The following is a 16,172-nucleotide window of genomic DNA, read 5'->3' as shown; positions in this document are numbered from 1 at the left end:
TGCAAACACATACTTTGTAACACCTCTCATAAGTACTAAGACATTTTCATGGACAGCTCAATAGCAGAAAATATATAACAGCTGTTTTTCCACCTGGGCCAAAATATAACTCACAGTGAGGGTCAGGTCGCCTTCACCCAAGAAGAAATCTTGGTGCAAAAATTTAACAATTGAAAATCCCCCGCCAATTCCCAGTCTATAATTCTGGTGTGACCTACTTCTCACTTCTGCTTCTTCATCTTCTGGGTAATATTTCTAATGAGACTGCTCATTTAGACTTTGACAGTTGAGCTATTGATATAATTTATGTGTCCTACATGTTTATTTTTATTTAGTTTGACTTTTTTAAAATATTGTACCAGTTGTTTCGTTTGATTGCGTTTATATTTCCTCGTGTGTTATTTTTAACAACAACGCATCTTGACGGTATTTGCATGTCATCTTTATTTATCTTCTTTCGGATATGTAGAGGAAACCCACACTTTAGTTGTTTAGGTCAAACTGAGTTAAGATAAACTGTTTTGTCAATGTTGGCACATTCAGTATATCGACTCGGTTTTTACACTGAAAGGAAGGGAGAGAAACATTGTCTGTTTAGGTAGTTTATCTTGCTCAGTATAAAATATGATTAAGCCCCACCTGAATATGAACCCTTTTCCTGGAACTGTCAATAGGCCAAAGATATATTTTAATCTCAGGAAAGAATGTGTTTTTTACCTCCAAAAAGATTTATTAGAGATAAAAGGAAAAAAGACATTGGTAAAGCATATCATTGACCCCGCGAGCAGAGTTCCACTGTAGCCACAAATCAACAGACTCCACACCACCAAACAATAACGCATTCAACAAATAATCATTTCCCTTCATACCCTGTGCCTCCACAGACTCCACTCAGTCTCTTGGGTAGCAGAAAAATCTGCTCCTAAAGAGTTTGTTTACACTGATACTCTCTGCGCAAAAAAAACATAGACCAACTTTTTGTTAACTGCTCAAAAAGACCCCCAAAAGACATTGAGAGGAGGCAGTAATTGTTGTCATAAAGCCAGTGTCCAGGTCCTTCCTGTCTTGGAGGAGCTTTTGGAAGTCTCATTCTCACCGAGTGGTGCTCCGTTTCCGGAAGCCTGACTAATCCTCTCAGGCGAGAAGGTGAAAGGCAGGGACAAGGAGAAAAGGGGGAAGGCTGTACGTGGGAAGGAAGACCTATGTATGCTACATTCAAAATGCCTAGTTGAAAATAATCCCATAAAGCATGCCGCCAGCAGCCTGTTGAGAGGAGAGAATTAGGATTTGCGTAGGGCAGATAGGCCGTTCAATTATCCCCTCAGAGGCCCTTAACTGTCCCCGGGCCACAATAAGAGCTGAATTTTCATTTGTCAGTAGAATGTGGCAAGAAAAAGAGGGAGATCATGTTAATGCATACATAGAGTCTTGACATGTAGTAGATTCATGATACATTCCACTTTTAACAGCCACCAAACTGCAACTAACAAGCAAAATACCTAATAATGAGACACAAGAACTAAACTGGCAAGCTAATAAGATATCCACTGCAGCACTGGTGTCCATATGGAAGACTTGGTACACACGCTGCAGTTTAATTAGATTACATACTATGTTTTCTGTGCCCAGTAAGATGAAAACACAGGGATGTGGCTGTGGTTTTGAACAGGGTGTTTGTTGGGTTCCTGGGCGAGGGGAAGCACTGCGGCTCTGTGTGATTTGTGATTCGCACGCGGGTGGGAAGAGAGACCTTTTAATCTGTGCCCTGGACTCCGCTTCCTCTCTCTAGGAGAAAATCAGTAACATGAACGGCTCACCACTACACAACTGCACAACCACTGGGATGTTTATGACCTACTGAAGGGCCACACAGCGCAAGAGATCATTTGTATGAGAATAGGTACAAGAGTAGGACCCTCCCCTCCTCTAAGCTCCGTCATTCAGCCTCTTTTATACCCCCAGGCCCTCTCATCTACTCTCTCTGCCTACTTTCCTCCTTCTAAGGTTTATTTCACCATTTCCATACCATCATTTTCAGGTCTCTCATCATCCCCTAGATTATTAAACACTGTCTATTTCACAGAAAGGGCCAGGAGGGACAGCCTTCAAGAGAGCAAGACGGCAAGAGCCAGGTCTCCAACAGGTGCAAATTCCAGCGATGCCTGTGTGCGTTTGGACACTATTGTGTCTCTATAAACTTGGGCCAAGTTGCACGCTGAATGTGATGGCCAGCAGAGATGTCTGACAGCTAGACTTGCTTTCATGCCGCATATCAGTTTGAATTTTCACATTGTACACATTTACCGTGTGTGTGTGTGTGTGTGAGACAGAAAAAAATTAATTTGCTCTTTTTTTTTATGTTCTGTCTATGTACATTTTTAAACGTGATTGTTTAAAACTGTTCCGTAATCAAAGCAGTATAAACAATCTTCATGACTAATATCATATTTACTGAGATATAATATATTATTAAACTGTAACACACTCACAGGTTTTCATTTCATGCTCTGCATCCTGCAGACTGTGGAGTCTGGAAACATGTAGCAGACAGCCCGTCCCGGAGGAGAATTGGGGCTGGGGCTGTGTGGGTGGGTGAGCACTCATTTGAAGAAAACTCCCAATAATCCAATTAAGCACATAATTTCCTTTAGTACACAGGAATTGAATCAACTGTCAGAAAGCAGCCGAGTCAGAGAAAGTGAAAAGCGAAAAAAGAGTGGACAGAGAAAGGCTAAGAAAAGGCTTTTCTGTGTACTGTTCAGCTGCCGCACTGAACAAAATGCAAACAAAGCTTTGGAGAAAGAGGCTTTAGATCTCGGCAAACATGGCGGGGCCTCCCGTGCTCCACTTTGTAACTGTCCTGCTTGGCTGCCGATCAGCACTCTCGTCCAGGACCAGTCTTTAGTAGAGATCCCTTGACCAAGAGCCAAGCTGCCTTTCACAGTGTGCGAGTGTGTGTCTCTCTGTGTGTGTGTGCACGCTTGCTTGAATATGCATGAGAAGAGACGGGGCTCCTCCACTGTTCTGTGTGCCGTTCTATAACTGGCCTCATATTCACAAAGACGGACAATGAAAGCGGGAGAGAAATACGAGGGGAAATATGTATTTGGGGGTACATTAGCTCAATGACATGATGTGAAAAAATGTAGGTGAAAACATATCATCTATCATGACTCCTACCCGTCATTAACCTCTGTTTCAGCAGATTTCCTTCTCTCCGAGATGACACAGATATGAAGCTGTTGCAGTTAATACACCCCTGCAAAGAGAGGTACATTAGAGGGCAGAAAAACAATACAGGAATTCAGAATATCCTCCTAGTAAGTACTTATCTTCCCTCTTGGGTCATGGAATCTCACCCACATTGACCATTTAAAAAAGACAAGCAAGCACTCTCCGTGAGCAATGAGTTTCAATTCGATTTTATAAATCTGACCTATCTTGAACATAAAACTTGGAAATGCAAGCAAGCGTTTTTACAAAAACTTTCTACATAAAAACATAATTTCAGATGAGAAAGTAAAGATAGAAACAAGGTTAATAAAACCTAATGTGTGTTCTCTCTCTCCCTGTCTCCTCCATCCCTCCTGTGTTGGCAAGCCGGTTGAGCTCTCTGAATTTTACCGAGACCATCTGATAACACTGTGCTCAATGATTTTTCACAGGCAAAACTGGCACCATCTGAGGCTGCGGGGGCAGATGTACTGCATGATAACATTGAAGTCAAGTGAAATTTAATTGTGACAATCCTCGCAAGAAACATGGAAAATGGATTAACAAAGTGGGACAAAAGGAGAAAAGGAAGCAATGGGAAAAGAAAGTAGGGGAGGGTTAACACACACAGTATTTGGTACCGTACGTGGCATTTTTCTAAATTGAGTATTTGAGCTTTACTAGAATGAAAGAAATATACATGTTCTGACTAATTTTACTCATCATTCCCTGGCACATTATATCTAAGAAGAACTGTCTTTTGAAAATATTAAATATTACAATGAATAAAACACCTTCCAGCACTTAAATAAAGACGGGAAGAGAAGAATGAACAAAGGAAAGATAGAAAGGAAGTAGTTAAGGAGGTATAAAAAAAAAAAAAGACGGTGCCTTAATTTGTGTAGCTTAAACTGTGAAAAAGGGGTGCTCAGCCTTTCTTTTTCAAGCTTTCATATCCTAAAAAGAACCCCTCTTAATTCCTCATTCTTCATTTCCTGTTCCTATCCGGGTCCAGATGGCCAAAGGATCCAGAGAACATCCGTAACGGAATGACTGAAGACTTTCATGACTGAGCCGGTGCCGAGCAGGATAAAGTTAGTGGGAGGCAGGAGGATTTGTATCATAACAGTGCATGTCCAGTTTCTTTTACCCATAAATCAACTATATTTTTGCAAGGAGGGAAAACGATATACAGCATTTCTTATGCTAAAACATTCACTGGCGTAGTGAGCCACAGACACTTTGAAATAGGACATAATAGACACAGTACATGCCGTAGATGTGTTTAGAAATCTCACATTTCTAATGCAGCCGATGAACTCAGATATCCTGCAGCCGAACTCTACGCGAGGGTTCAATTTGAATCCCTAAAAAAAGAAAAAAAAATGGAAAAAACAGTGTTTCATTTTATACTGTGATGAATGTGTTTAGCTTGGTGTCAGACATGCTGAAACCGTACACGTAAGAAAGAAAGGGATAAAACATGTTGAAGGCTTTATGGACCCCTTGCCACATATTGTACACCACTTGAGCTGATGGTGAAATCAAAACTGTACGCTGAGTGAATTAAAAACAGTCATAAATATTATAGCCTATAGCTTAGATAAACATGCTTTGGGAACGCAAAACATCACAGCTGTGGAAGAGTTTTCTGCACTTGTCTAATCCCATCCAGGTATGTTAAGAGAATGACATATATAAACTGACAGCAGGCAGTAAAGACAAGTATTCTTCTAATCTCAACTTTATGGTGAAAATGAGTGAAAGAGTAACACAATAAGAAAACCTCAGATTCTACTCGTACTACAAATTCTATCACTCTAGATCCAAAAACTGCATTATGTGAAACCACGTTATGGTTATGCTTTGTTTTCCCAAAAGTATCCATGTAAATGTTCTGCTGAGCTGGAAGCCTGAGACAGACGGCACGAGGAATATGGAGCTGACTAATTTCTATTTCGTCATGGAAAGTGTGGATTAGGGAGACACAGCTGAGGCGTTTAGCTGCAGGTAAAGTTGGATCATAGGCCGCTGGAGCCTGTTTAAGCCTTTTGCAAGCGGATGTAAAGTCCAGCCAAATGCTGCAAACTTTCTGATATATCAGGTTAAATCATTCCGTTTTGGGGAAACTGTCTGAATCCTGTTTTGGACAAACAGCAACTGAGCTCGGCCACAAATATGTAGAGTCAAAAAGTTTGACAGAAAATTGCCTATAAAATGTGCTCTGTGCACTTTCCACATCACATCAAGTTTGCCATATGAACCCCATGCTCTTGGCATCTTCTGTAATGACATTACACAATGGTGTTCCATGTCAAACAGCAAGTTGGTCCTCTCGCATCACCAGCCAAATAGAAATCACAACCTCAAGTTTTATATCCAAGTCAAAGAAAACTAGGCTGCTGGCACCACAAATGTAGAAATCTGGATCAGCAGGAAGTCAAAGGACTTTCACTTCAATGTCTTTGCTACCACAATTAAGACTTCATAAATATATCCCAGAATATAAAACACTTAAAATTGAGCCCTTTGCACTGTTTTTGACTGACAAGGCCACTCCACTCCAAATTACTCACAGGCACACAGCAGGCAAACAGAGCGTTTGGCTGAGATGTGTGTGTGGTGCCAGTGTGCTGTACACAAGCCAAACTTTTGGAGGCAATTGTCAAGGGCTTGCAAGTCTTGGCCATGAAAGCCATCTGGAAAGGAGCAGAAATGCAACTATTTACAGCTATAAATAGAACAAATAAGGCCTACAATCAGAGTGATAATCCCTCAACAATGTAGTGGCTTTGCGGCATTACTTAATGTTCCACGACAAGACTTGGAGGAAACGTCCTGATCCACCTAAGCGTTACATTGTTCCTCTCAGATAAACTGACCCTGAACACATTACAATGTGGTCAGAGTGGCGGGGAGGACGTGTGACCTTTGACTTGGGTTAGAGGAGTCAGAGAGGTCTGGGATTAGTAGGGTATGACACTTTAGCCATGGACTCTCACTGAATCCCCCCTCGTCTTAAAGAGTCCTCTTGAGCACAAATGTAGTGGAGGCAAACACTGTAGTTAGGTACGCCACAGTCTCTTGAAGTGAAGATTGATGAGAGGGCAACAGGTCAAGTTTGAAATCATTTCTCTTAATCTGGCTAGAGGATTGCAGACTTCAATTTAAACAGGTGGTTTTCAATAATCTGTGTCTATAACTGATATAATGCATATGCAAAAATTCTCCCTTGAATGCATTTTATTTAAGGACACGCAACACAAATTTTACCAGATGTCTATTTTTCGCTGTTAGGTCACAATAAAAAATAAAAGCGGGGGGTGGACGCCTAACCTGGCAACCCTACTGTCTCCCTAGTCTGTATACACAAATACATGGCAGCAGCCCCCCATTTAAAAAAAAAAAAAAATGGTGCTTCTGAAGCTGATTTTCATTACCAAATAGCCCCCCCCCCCCCACCATGGCATTGTGTTTGCTCCTTCTTGCTTGACATGGGGGCAATATATTAAAATGTATGAGGCTTTATCCTACCGCGTTCAAACAGAGCCAAGTTGGGTTTGCCCAGACCACAATACAAAACACAGGAACACGTGCACATGCATGCGCACAGACACACACAAACAGACACAAAGGAGCGTCAACTCCTGCCATTGTTTATTAGCAGAAGGGCCAAATACCCATGCTGGCAGTGTGTGTCTGAGATTAAATAGTGTACAGGGAGCCAAAAGTGGCCATTACATTATTAGCAGCAGGACAGAAACCAAGCCTCCAGTCCACAGAGACAAATGCCAAAACCAGAGAACATCTATTTAAGGTAACAGTCAAGTTTTTCTTTGCTGCCGTTTTACGCTCTCTTACCTTTTTGTTTAAGTGTCATTTTATTACGAAACCATCTCTGATTTCACCACGTATCAGCTTCCAACATTTGGGCATTATGACAGCAGTTTTTTTTTCCCAGTAGTTTTTAAAGGATCTCTCCTCCTCACACACAGTGGTAAGAGATACAGGTACCCAAAAACTTGAGCTTGAGAAAAAATGTGTTATCTGCTAACATGTTTAACTCCCTGAGGGAGGCAAACATGCTCAGACCTAATGCAAAACATATTGAAGTATTAAAAGGCCCACATCCTCTTAATGTTAGCAACAGAACATTGCAACGGCAATCCGCACAAAGTTTCCCTAATCCCGTCTAAAATAGGCCTCATCAATGGAAAAAAAAAAAGATCAGGCACTTTTCTTTTTAATAAGGACATGGTATGAGGCAATTCTAGCCTAATCTTTGTAAATGTGCTGCAGAGACTATCAGCAGTTTTTTTTGGTCCGACATCAGCATCAGCTCTGGGCTCAGTCTTCAACACATACCAATCATTATTGGCAAGTTTGTTCTGGCCATCCATTGGATAGGAGAAAGTTATCAGATATCAGCCCTCAGTGTTGTGTGAACCAAACCCTAAGGCGATCTTTCTCTTAAAAAAAAAATAAAAGGCTTTGCTGTGGACTTATTTATTGCATGTCACACATACATATGCAGTCCTGTTTGTTGCCAATACTGACTGACAGTTTTCAAAGTAATAGGAAAGACACAAGGCCTATAAAGTTGTTGCAGGGCCCAGTCTTGGTGTTATGTCATGTTGACAGAAGAGGCAGACAAATGTGTCAACGCCAACATGACGGCCAGTGAGAAATGACAAAGTGAAAACAGAAACGGCGCAAAAAACTGGGAAAAATGAAAAATGGTCCTGCTATGAATTTATGAGCAAGGGATAAGAATTTACCTTCAAGTATTTTAACTACACAACCTGTCCCCAGGGTTAAAAATGAACTCTTTGGTCTAAATGCCAATGGCTGGTGAACTGAGAAAAAAAAACTAATTTCATAGTTTTAGCTTCACATATGAGGATTTGCTACTTTTCTTTTAACTACTTTATTATTTTCAATTTAGTTTGAATAATTTTGAGGTTCGTACTTTTGATGGGTGGGATAAAACAAGCACTTTAATACTGTAATGTTCAGGATTTCTGCATTTTTCTGCATTGAGTACTTTTAAACAACACACTAATCATTACAAAGTTTGATTTAAGTTATATTTTAATGAGGGATTTTACCTCGTAGCAGTATTGTTTCAGTCTGGTATAACTATTACTTCCTCCGCCACTGCTGCTCTGTCTATTATATATCATTTTTGATTCCTGCCCGTCCTTGTATATTTGTGTCTTCAGTAACATCACCATTAAACTAAATTTAAATAATGTCATTTTTGAATATAACATTTATCACGAAGGGGCCCACACACAAGACTGTGAGAGCACTTGTTTGTGTTTGTGCATTGTTTTTATTTAAGAGTTTGAGATCAGATAAAACTCTCCAAAGGCTTTCCCACATCAATCTCTCTGGCTTGCTTGTGTGTTGTGTGCCTGCCCTGTATCCCTCAGAGTTGGTGGTTAAGAGAAGCTCAGGTTAAACTCAGACTGTAGATAAATCAACCTCTACCCATATCCTCTTCTAACTCCTTTCCTTTCCTCCAAGACCTCCCAGCTTCCCTTGGCCCAGCAGGCCCACAAGCAGCTGTATCAAAACAACACTAAATCATCTCCACCACTGGTCTAGATAAACAACCTTGCACAAGAACAACACTATATTAAGCCAATCTATATAGCACACTAGAAAATGCTTTCTATAGAACATTGTACATGAAACGGTTATTAAATTACCTTGTTGTCTACACTAAATCATTTAATGGTAATTGCCATTTCTCCATTTTAATCTTTATCATCGAAGGCGTACAGCTGCAGTTCAGAGTGGGTTGAGTAAAACAAAGTTCACTTGGAAAAAAAACCCCCAGCAAAATCTAATGCACTATTCATTTATCCTGAGATCTGCTTAAAGTTGCAAATGAAAAGATACATTATTTATGTTATTTTTTTGTTAGTTTCCGCTCCAACTGCTAAAACAGACAATTAAACTGAATTTTCAGTGTAGCATGTACCCTGATAGCAAAAAATCTGAACCAAATCTATCAAAACATCTGGCCCAGTTAAGGCAAACATCTGGGTTAGCCTTCATATGCAAAACAGTACAGTAACAGCATGGGTCCATATTGCAGTCCATACCTTACATGGCCACCTGTTCCTCGAAATGTCTTTTTCTTCTTCTTTTTTTCTTAAGCTTTACCTTTTATACTATTATTCCTTTCTTATTGTAAAGATTAGCTAAGGAAAGTTAGACAGAGACATACAGGTACAAAACAGTAATTCATATGCTTTTAAGGTCATTTTGTTGAACATCCTATTAGAATTTGGTTTAGTCTTGTCTCTGACCTGTCTTTCTGGGATGTGACTCAGTGTGACTAGACCCAGTCTCACACACTACAGTCTTTGGCATTCATCACTCTTTATTTATTTATTCTAAATATGTAAGGTTACACTGTGGCTGAAAAATGTATTTACTAAACTTATGTACCAAACTTGGCTGCATAAAAGGAAGATTTATGGACAAAAGAAAAAACAAAAAAACAAAGTCCTTACACTGATGGTTGTACAAAGCATAAGCAACAATACAATAGTTGTATGCAACTTATGATGTAGCAGAATTTTCAGGGGTCATAAACAAAAATTGGTTTGGCAGCCTATTTGTGGTGGGACCAGACATGGTATAATCCATGATATTTTTTAATTAATTAGACTTCATATTTGGACCTTGGACAGACAATGCAACAATAATTTATGGTACAGACAGTTTTAAAAACATGTCCTTCATTACTTTGACAGTACAAAGCAGCCAGAATATATGAAGGTCACTTTCTTTTACATCATTTACAGTAAACCTGCCATTTATACAAAAAAAACCCCCAAAAACAAATACCTGCCCTTAGTCGTTAACATAATACATAATGTAGATAATCTGCACCAGGCAAAAGGTTGTTTTCTGAAATACAGTCCTTTATTGTATTTTATTTATTTATTTATGTTTGATATATATCAAATATTTCAACAAATGTGTTTTTTTTTTCCTGTGGTTGCATGTGAAAGCTGTTGCAGACCGTCCCCCTGAAATAAATTAAACGATAATGCAGTGTGCGGTCAACTGATTACCAGAACCTCCTGAAAAAGTAACCACACGTGGGCCACACAAGGGGGCAGATTACACAACACATAAAATGATCAGGATCATTAATAATACGTTTCTACAGCTACCAACAGACAAAAGAACATTTTATTTTTTAGTTTTAGGCAATCTACTTCTTCTTTTATTTACATCAGTGTTAAGTTTGTGTGTATGTATGGCATCTATAATTTTAGCGGGGTTGAGCGCCAATGTGGCATTGATTGTATGCAACTTCTTCCTGGTAAGCCCGCTCCCTCACCCAAGATCCCTTCCAATGAGAAGCAGACCTGACTAGGCATCAGTTGTGGTGTAACGGCTTTCAGTGATTTTGTTCTTAACCCCAGAGCTTGTTTTGAAACCCTCCAGGGGACATTGGAAAATGAAATGCAAGTGCTGTGGAAACCTTGTCGTCCTCTCTCTCATTGCCCTGGTTAAGGGACAATTGCACTGGGAGACAGGGAGATAGATATTGCTTGGTGGAGAAGCACATCTCACTTAGCTAAATTGACCGTGTCTCATCCCTCAATACCCACTGTTCCCATGGGGAAAATTAACTCCACCAGGTGCTGCATAGGATCTTTAGAGTCTCAAGAATTTTCTGAACTTTTTTTTCCCGCACTCTGCATTCCTGCTATAGGAGTGGAGACTGGTCAGACATGCCTGGATAGTCTTGGTCAACACCTCACCAGCAACAAACGCTGTCTCAGACTCTCAGGTCTGTCTTTCACACTCTCTGAGGTGTGCAGCAGTATTTTATGATGAGTCACATGATACACCTCTGGCACAAGTCTGCTCAACAGTGCAAGCACACAATCTCATTCTATTAAGCATCACATTTTCAAGAATTTGGATGGAGGGCAAATTGTCCAGATGGCCCTAACTCAGCAGTAGCCATATTAGCTTTCAAAATGTCCCAGCTCAGTCCTGAGTTACCATTTACCTGGGGCGGCAGGGCACTTCCCTTTTGATTTCTGCACAGTTGCTCTGATCTGTCAAGCAGAAAAATAACCAGAGGCTACTTCAAAGGCCAGGTCTCCTCATAGCGGCTGAATCCAAAAAGCTACTGCCTTCATGCAAGGAGCCAAAGCTAAAAGGCGTCTTTATATGAAAATTGGTTTCATTAAGATCACTGGGATCCTTTGAGGGTCAGTGGAAAAAAGAAAACACATGTTGACAAGCACAAACGTCTGCACCTTCTTATAAACATCAACCTCAATACTTTTCACAATGCGTTTATGACAGGGTTTTTTTTTTCTTCCTATTTTGTAAGAAAACACACAAACGGACACAAACGAATAGAATGCAGGTACTGAAAAAGTGACTCTATAAAGCCTTAAAAAATGCTGCGGTGTTGAAGTAGATTACTGAACAACAAGACCCTGTTCTTACTAGTGGCTGGCATATGTGGTTTCTGTGTTGGTGAAAGCATACCCTATGCACTAAAATTTTTATCTTAAGAGGTGTTTTACAGTGTCCACAGGGAGGCGGAGAGGAAAAGGATCCATTTATTTCTGCCTACTGTGAAGGTGCATACACCACAGTAGGGTAGCAAAAGCAGTAATTATCCTCCAACTAGTCTCATCAGTAACGCTCCATTTACCTTGCAGAGGAACTTGAACCCTGAGTCATCAAACAGAATAAAAGTCAAACTGATAAAAAAAAAGATTTTGAGATACTAAAAAAGACAATAGTCACAAACAGTAGGAGCAAAGCACTGAAGACGTTTAACGCAAGATATCAAAAGGAGCAAAGACAGAGCCTTTCATTTCAGGGGCTAATTTCAAAACACTCAAAGCTGGAATGTGAAATTATGGGTCAGCTGCTCATTCACACCCTTCAGGTTGGCCCTGAAAAAGCTTTCCAGCTGTAACTTGGCTGCAAAAACACACTCAAACCCCGTAAAGTCAACTGATATCGGAGCATGGAAATTATTAGACATTATACATAAGAAGGAAATGGGAGAACTCCAACAGAGAGGCATTTTATCACAGTTGAAGCTCGGGACCTGCTGTGGTAGTTCTCTTCTAAGACTAGAAGGGGGGTAACCCAATCTCATCAGGCAGTTCGTTATCTGGCCAGGGATCAAACCCTCAGGAGTGTGCTGTAATTTCTTACCTTGGCTTTGAAACAGAGCATTTTGGTGCGGTTTGGTCCAGCTATGGAAAGTGGTGCAACGCCTGTACTATAGTATGTGAAATGACTACACAGGGCAGAGCTATGACCTTGCTAGTGATTGAGTGGGAAATGATGAGGTGACGTCTTAGGTAAGTTGACCACTATCATGTTCAAGCTCCTTTCCACTAGGTCTAAGCTTCGTCATCAAAAGCACACAGTGAGAGGGGACTTAAGCTCACAGCAGCAGGTCTTGTAGATAATAGGTTTCAGTTAGGCTACCCCTCGATCATTGCTCGCTGAGCTCCATGTGGCTCGGTTTTCAGAAGAAGTGAAGACATTAAAGTCATCTGTCTCGGTCTCCATGGATGCATTTTTGGAGGATGGCGGGGTTATGAGTTTGGCTCGTGTTACCTTGCTCTGCTGGAGCTGACCTGAGTGGGACCTACAGATTAAGGAACCATCTGGGAGCTGCAACCTGAGCTCAGGGCCAGGACACCATTTTCACTTATTTACAATGACGTGTGTGCACACATAGGCATCCGCTTCCACTGTTGTTCAGAAGTACTTTAACCTAAACTGAGTTTTAAAAAAGGGGAAATTTCTTCGGTGCGCAACCACACAAACCACCGAGCTGCAACTGTAATGTCATTCAGGATGCCCCAAGCCAGTCATCATCACATCAGCTTAAGGAGCTGCAGTCCTTCAGTCAAACCTTCATATCATCTCAATAATGTAAGCTTAAAAAACACAACTATATTTTGAACCAGGACCACCAGCTAGTGAAAAATGAGGTGTAAAATCAAGTACGCTACAGCTGTTAGTTTAACGTGTCTGATACATATTTAACCAACATTTAAAAGTACATGTAAGTATCAGATCTGACTCTGCATTGGCAGATAACCAATATTAAAACTCAGACCAGGATCAGGGCCAAAAGAACTTGATGAGGGCATCCCTAAATGTCAGCAATGTGTCCAGCTCCTGTGACAGAGATAAATTAATTGGCTCACAGACTGTTTAACTTTGTAAAGCCAAAGGGGGGTTCATATTATTGTATTTAATCTAAATCAGAGAATCGCTTCATTATACTGACATCCTACCTTTAAATCTTTTCAGTTTCTTCTCACTAGACCTCTACACTGATATGACCTCATAGACACAATAGAATTAGACACTTATTCTTAACACCATTTAGAGAGGACAGCAGTCCATATTCACTGAATAAACCAAGCTATGTTGAGGAAAAGAAATTCCTCTTTAAGCAGAGACACTGGCTGAGCAAAGCAAATAAGAAGTTGGAATTTTAAAGCAATTGCAGAATTTAGCCTACTCCAAAAGATGAGTTGGCTCTCACTAATCCATTTCCTATTTGAAGAGGCCCAATCCATATTTCATACTACAAGGATGCTGACCTGCACAATACATTTTTCAGTGAAGCACTGCAACGATTGAGATTTCCCAACAGTACAATGAATACAGTGCCTCATCCATCCATGTTACAATTCAGAGGTCAGCGCAAGTACACAACAAAAATCCATATGTTTGTAAAACAATCTAGTTTATGAAAAATAACTACATTAGCTGTAACTCACAACAGTATGCCTCTAAATGAAGACTGAAGGCTGAACCATCCAAATTATGACAAGCGGCCACACATGACTGACATCCCCAGGGCCAGATGTGAAATACAGTAGGCATGACGCTGCTATGCTTGTTTTCTGGCCCTTTGATCTGTAAAAATGGAGTGCATCTGCTGGACATTTTGCCAAGATAATATCCCTTCTAGAGCTAAAGGGAATGAGAACCAAACTCTGTCTAACTGTATTCATGTAATTTGGGAGATTTAGGCAGCGGTTGATTCATCTTTAATGAACAACGTCAGGATTTATCCACCGCCTGCAGTTCTTTCACCTCCAATTTGACAACCATTACACAGTCTTTTGACTTTGCCTAGCTGATGTTCTTCAGAAGCCGTGCAGCTCACTTTGGCTGCAGCAGCTCCCTTTCTTTAAGTTCTATTTGATTCTCAAAAGGCTCCTTTAGGTCCCTGTGGTGGCAGTCCTAATCAGAGTGTTGTACACTGCAGCCATCCGGAGGGCCAGAGGCCTGGTTTCCATCTGAGAAAACAATAATGGCTCCTAATGCCATCCTCGGGACGCCTGTCCTGTCAAACAACACACACTGATAGATCAATTTATAGAAATGACTCATATTTGAACAGGGCTTTCATGTCTCCAATAAAAAGGCCTCTTCCCTACAGCAAATGTCATAGCCAATATCCACTTGTTTAAAGATTACTTACAGAAAATGTGTTTCTGCATGTTAGGAAATACCTCCGATATGAAAGCACAGGAACTATTACACAGAATGGACACAATGGGTCATAACCACACTGAAAGTATAAAAAAAAAAATCCTTTTAAAAATCACAATCATACTTTCCTCTTACGCCATCGCTGTGTCTCAAGCCTCATGGTGCACCCTCGTCAAGTATCTGCCCACCCATCTGCAGCCCAGATAAGGCAGACAACCTACCAGGAATAGCCATGGACTTGTCTCCTGGCAGTCAGAGGTGATTGGACTCCATCTCCTCTATAAAGTGCTTGTTCTAATGACAGCCCCGTGCTCCACACATTGCTTTAAGTGCAGGCCTCACAGCTGCTGCGCTCAAACAAGCCCACCAAAAACATGAGATCAGCATGCCATCTGCTAGTTGTGTCTCCTCCAGATCATTAATCAAACTCACTATCGCTGCATTGATGCTGTAGAAGATATTGTTCTCACCACATCATTAGCAGAGCAGGGGCCCGCATAGTTTTATATATGACATCACCGTGTAGGAGCAGTTGAACTTGAATCTGTCTGATGCGGTGAAAAGTATTTTTGGGTTATCATCAATGAACGCTTATAAATCATTTAGAGCGAGTCTTCAAAAGTAATGCCATTTAGGGTAATTTTGCTTCACCCACGAGGGTTTAAATGCCATTTAATGGGTGTAAACAATAAGCAGGACAGAGAATATTTGTCCAACGTTGACTGATGTGCGGAAAAATAAGGATTATTTTATCAACACAAAGACAGAGCTAGGACCTCAAAAGCAGCTTCATTTCCAACAACAAACCAAGAAAATGTAAAAACCAGCCTTCCTATTTTGGTTTCGTGGTACCCGCTGGAAATGATGTGGCCTGCACCAGACAAACCATCTTCAGAGTGCCATGACAGAACACCAACACACTAATACCCCAAGCAATGGCTGTCACTCCAGCACCCTTGCTGTGAACAACATAACAACACCACTAACCTCAGACCTCCAAAGTGAGGTTGTGGAAGGAATTTACCAGCAAGGAATTGTTTCCTACAATAAAATGTATAAACCCTTATTTTGATATAACATGAAAGCTGGTTTTGGCACAGCAAGATGAGGTGTTAAAATATTGATGTTCTGCTATCCCATGTGAAAGCTATCTGTCAAAAGAGAGGAAGGAAATAGATTGGGGTATTATATCTTATGCCCCAAAGATTAAATACCAAGAAAAGTGCCTTCATATTACTTTAATTAGGGAAGTTGCATGGTTGTAGCTTTGGGGTGAGATACGGGCCACCAGCACATACAATACCAAAATATAAATACAAGACATATTTTTCCTTACAAAGGGCCGCTGGTTGTCAAAAGTAATAAATCAACAATAAACTTGGCATCCATCTGCTTCTTTGAACATGTCATCAACAACAAATGGT

At 40.6% G+C, this 16,172-nt stretch overlaps 1 protein-coding gene across 11 annotated transcripts in view; it reads right to left on the bottom strand.

Annotated features, from left to right (window-relative positions):
* sulf1 (sulfatase 1) overlaps positions 1 to 16,172 on the bottom strand; it is an 82,052-nt gene that overhangs the window by 40,710 nt on the left and 25,170 nt on the right. For 7 of the 11 annotated variants that reach the window (XM_027273998.1, XM_027273992.1, XM_027273993.1 and 4 more), the window contains exons 2-3: positions 4,512 to 4,580; positions 3,181 to 3,259 (exon numbers count right to left, since the gene is read on the bottom strand). The exons of 3 other annotated variants lie outside the window; for them this stretch is intronic. The gene's annotated coding sequence lies outside the window, so the exon portion shown is untranslated. The remainder of the gene's footprint in view (positions 1 to 3,180; positions 3,260 to 4,511; positions 4,581 to 16,172) is intronic. One more of the 11 variants, XM_027273995.1, reaches the window with a different exon arrangement.

The sequence above is a fragment of the Larimichthys crocea genome, chromosome XXIII (assembly GCF_000972845.2).
Source record: "Larimichthys crocea isolate SSNF chromosome XXIII, L_crocea_2.0, whole genome shotgun sequence".
In the NCBI taxonomy this organism is placed as follows: Eukaryota; Metazoa; Chordata; class Actinopteri; family Sciaenidae; genus Larimichthys; species Larimichthys crocea.
The sequence above is the reverse complement of the archived record's forward strand: the minus strand, read 5'-3'. Positions and strand labels throughout refer to the sequence as shown.